Raw genomic sequence first — 4,867 nt, forward strand, 5'->3', positions numbered from 1 at the left:
ACAAGAGTTGGAAGGGCCCTTGGAGGTCTTCTAGTCCAACTCTCTTCAGAAGCAGAAGACCCTGTACCAGTGATGGCTAACCTTTTTGCCATCACGTGCCAAAAGTGGGGGGAACAGGGGGGTCACACACGCACGTGCCCACACCCATAATTCCATGCACCCTGCCCCCCCCCCCCCGCGATCCCCTTGCTTTTGGCAGGCAATGGCAGGGTGGGCCCTATAGGGCCATTTTTGCCCTCCCCGGGCTCCAGAGCCTTTCTTGAAGCCTGGGGAACGGCCTTCCGCATCCCCAACCCCCCCCCCGGAAGGAACAGAGTGATGGGAATGAGAAAATGAAAGGAAATGGGGAAGGGAGAAAGGGAATGAGGGAGAAAGGAAGACAGGAAGAAAGAAAGAAAGATGATAGTAATGAGAAGGGAATGAGAAAGGGAGGGAGGGAATGAGGAAGAAAGGAAGGAAGGGAGGAAGGGAGGGAGGAAGGAAACTGCAAGCCCTCTCTAAGCAGTTTTACAGTCAGCCTATTGCCCCCAACAATCTGGGTCCTCATTTTACCCACCTCAGAAGGATGGGTCAACCTTGAGCCGATCAGGCTCAAACTGCTGGCAGTGGGCAGAGTTAGCCTGCAACACTGTATATTCTAACCACAAAGAAGGAAGGAAGGAAGGAAGGAAGGAAGGAAGGAAGGAAGGAAGGAAGGAAGGAAGGAAGGACAACAGCACTTAGACTTATATATTGCTTCACAGTGCTTTACAGACCTCTCTAAGTGGTTTATAGAGTCAGCCTCTTGCCCCCAACAATCTGGGTCCTCATTTTACCCACTTCGGAAGGATGGAAGGCTGAGTCAACTGAGTCAAAATCAATGGGGGAAGCCAGATTAACAACCACCCAAAAAAAAAGGGCTGTAAAATCAGGCGTAACTCACTTAAGGACTGCATCCCTTAGTGATAGATGCTCTGGTTCCAAGTGGAGGACTACCTATCACTCAGAGCAGTAAAGCAGACAGTGGAAGAAGGACTGTCTTGGCATTATGCATACACATTATGCGTCCCAATATCTACAATGGCAAAGCATCGGTCCAAGTATTCTCCCATTTCATCCCTCACTTTTGGTAAGCCTCAGACATCCTCGTATGGCCCACAGAGGACAATGTAGTAGAAACCTTGCAAAGTGAAATACAGCTGATTTGTAAACTGAGTGAAAGTCCTCTTGTTTAAATTATGGAGCTTTGAGGATTCACAGAAGAGCTAGTTTCACAAAACCATGTTAAACTCAGGTTCTCACACTACATTTGTTTCATTAACCAAACACGATAAGCCCAAATCAACATACTACAATATGCTCTGAGATATATATATGTATCATTCATAGATAGATAGATAGATAGATAGATAGATAGATAGATAGATAGATAGATAGATAGATAGATGGATGGATGGATGGATGGATGGATGGATGGATGGATGGATGGATGGATGGATGGATGGATGGATGATGGATGGATGGATGGATGGACGGACGGACAGACGGACACACTCACTCACTCACTCACTCACTCACTCACTCACTTGTGGCCAAAATTGTGGAAACCTTTTGGGAAAAGTGTATTTGATGGCTAATAACACCACTTTTTTTTTTTTTTTGGACTTTCATGCTAAAGGTAACCCAACTAAGTATTAACTGACATGGTGATAATTTTTCTATGTGTTTTATTTTTCTTCTTTAGACTGTAACTGCTATTCTAATAGCAAATCCTTCATAAAAGTTATTGCATTACATTCTTGATTAAATTACCTTTCCATTGATATATAATTTTATGGGACTATTCAAAAAAAAAAAGTGGTGTTATTAGCTAGTTTTAGAAAATACACTTTTCCCAAAAGGTTCCACAATTTGATCACCCTAGGAAAAATGAGATATACAAAAATGATCACATCAGTTAATACTTAGTCGGGTAACCTTTAGCATGAATTAAGGCCTTACAACATCTTCCCATGGAGTGAACCAAGCCTTTTAGTTCTGTAGCTGTTATAATGTGAAACCAAGATTGAAGGATTGCTTCTCTTAACTGGGTTTTATTGCTGGGTCGCTTCTGACTAACAAGTTTCTTTAGTCGGCTCCATAGATTTTCAATTGGTGAAGGTCTGGGCTATTCCCAGGCCATTCCAGCAGTGGAATAGGATACCTTGAAACTCCAAAAAAAAAAAAAAAAGTGGTGTTATTAGCCATCAAACCTCAAAAATACACTTTTCCCAAAAGATTTCCACAATTTTGGCCACTACTATATATACATATACATACACGCACACCATAATATTCATTGACTGGACTCACGACTGAATGAATCACAAATTATTCAGCTCCCTTTTATCTTAATGTGTTGCGTGAATCCATCCGGGGATTTCCCATAGTGCGGGAAGAAGGAAGGGAGAAAAGAGATCATATCCTAGCACTCATGTGGTCCCCATTGAGGATGAAAATGGAGGCGGTGCACAAAGGAAGAGCAGGAGCTCTTCTCCGTGATTGGGAAAAAAAAAAGAAGAAGAAAAGAAAATCACCCTACACAAAACGCATATTTGGAAATCGACACAATTCGCCAAATCCAATTTCTTTTGTTTAGTCTTTTGCTGGAGATCCTGACCTAGAGTCGGGAGCAAAGTTGGGGGGGGGGGAAACAACAACCCTGTCTTTAAAAACAGCCTCCAATGCAGAGGAAAATCAACAAAAGCAAAAGCATTCAATTTCTTCTCTGTCTTTAAGGACCCACGCTGTCACTCAACCATTTGGCAAGGAGGACTTCCCCATTTCATGGACAAGGCAGACTACAATCCTAGGTCACGTCTATTGTCATTAGTTCCCTGGCACTCAACCAACATCTGAATATAAGGCTGCACTTTTAGACTTTGCTGCAAGGAAGATAAACACTAAGAGAGAATGGACGCTCATTCATACAGAAAGCTCTCTCTCTCTCTCTCTCCATGCCATGGAAGTGCGAATGCTCTGTTGGATATCCCCATTCGACCGCATTTTGGTGTGGCACCAATTATAGAGAAGAAGATGAGAGAAGGCCGGCTCCGCTGGTATGGACGTGTCCTGAGAGCAACACCTTCCAACGTGTCCAAGACTGCCAACCAACTAGAAGTCAACGGCTGGCAACCTCCCGGGCATCCAAAACAGAGATGGCAAGACATCATCAACAAAGATATGCAAGCCTCAGGCCTGCACCCTGGAGACGCAGTTGACTGTGCAAAGTGGCATTCAATGATCCTAAAAGTGGACTCCGCACCTGCGGGAATACGCTAGGAGGAGAAGGAAGAAGAAAGGAGGAGGAGGAGGAAGAGGGGGGAGGAGGAGGAAGAGGAGGAGGAAGAAGAAGAGGGGGAAGAAGAGGGGGAGAAGGAAGAGGAGGAGGAAGAAGAGGAAGAGGAGGAAGAAGAGGAGGAGGAGGAAGAAGAGGAGGAGGAAGAAGAAGAAGAGGAGGAAGAGGAAGAGGAGGAGGAGGAAGAGGAGGAGGAGGAAGAAGAGGATGAGGAGGAGGAGGAGGAAGAAGAGGACGAGGAAGAGGAAGAGGAGGAGGAAGAAGAGGAGGAGGAGGAAAAAGAAGAAGAGGACGAGGAGGAGGAGGAAGAAGATGAGGAGGAGAAAGAAGAAGAGGAGGAGGAAGAAGAAGAAGAGGAGGAGGAGGAGGAGGTGGTGGTGGTGATGGAGGAAGGTCACCCATTAAGTACAAGAGAGTCATGTATCCTGGATGGGCTGCCAGTATTTTTCTAGGATCTCAAGAACTTAAAGAGTTCTTGAACCATTGAAAACGGACACAATCGCTTTACTTATTATATGTGTTCTTCATTGGATTAATAACCTCTTTTATTCTGCCTGAAATTCAAAGCAGCACATGGAAACCTCCTAGCTTTTCCTGCAAAACAGGATATAGAATAACAGAGTTGGAAGGGACCTTGGGAGATCTTCTAGTCCAACCTGCTAGCTCAAGCAGGAGACTCTATTCCATTCTGGATAAATTGCTGTCCAATCTCTTCTTAAAAACCTCCAGGGAAGGAGCACCCACAGCTTCTGAAGGCAAGCCATTCCTCTGATTAATTGTCCTCACTGTTAGGAAATTTCTCCCGACTTCTAGCTTGCTTCTCTCCTTGATTAGTTTCCATCATTGTTTCCAAACGACAATCCTGTGAGGTAGGCAGAGCTGAGAAAGAGCGACTAGCTAGCCCGAAGCCATCCAGTGAATTTTCAAGGTAGAGACTGGAGCTAAGCATCCCTAGTTCAACGCTTAACCAAGAGAAGTTTCCACAGTTTAAGATGGATTTAACCATTTAAGTATTACGTCACACCCGCTATCACATAAAATAGTCCTCTTGCCCTACTACAGTCTCAAATCGCATCTAGCATTCAACCCGGAAACTACTTGGTTTCTTATCTCCACAGTGCTGAATAAAGTATTACTGGCTGGGTTCGCACAATACTATTAAATATTACATTAGCTGGAGTCAAAAATGTGCGAAGCCTGTTGATAGGCACCTAAACAAGCCACATTACATGTCAGTAGAATAATCAACTCACAAGGCACATCATAAAGTAGATTTTTTTTTAAAAAAATAAAGTAAAATGCTAGAGAGACTCTCGGCTCAACTCATCTCACAGGGGTTGCTGTTGCAGAGGTAAAATAGGAGGAGGAAGGAGTATAAGGTACATTTGCTACCTTAAAGTATGAATGAATGAATGAATGAATGAATGAATGAATGAATGAATGATTTTTTTTTTAAACCCTACAGCTGGAAAGCTGGAAAACTTTAAATGAATGAATGAATGAATGAATGAATGAATGAATGAATGAATGAATATGAATCAATGAATCAAT

The sequence above is a fragment of the Pituophis catenifer genome, unplaced genomic scaffold, assembly GCF_029215685.1.
Source record: "Pituophis catenifer annectens isolate HBS135680 unplaced genomic scaffold, rPitCat1.0.hap2 SCAF_82, whole genome shotgun sequence".
Classification (NCBI taxonomy): Eukaryota; Metazoa; Chordata; class Lepidosauria; order Squamata; family Colubridae; genus Pituophis; species Pituophis catenifer.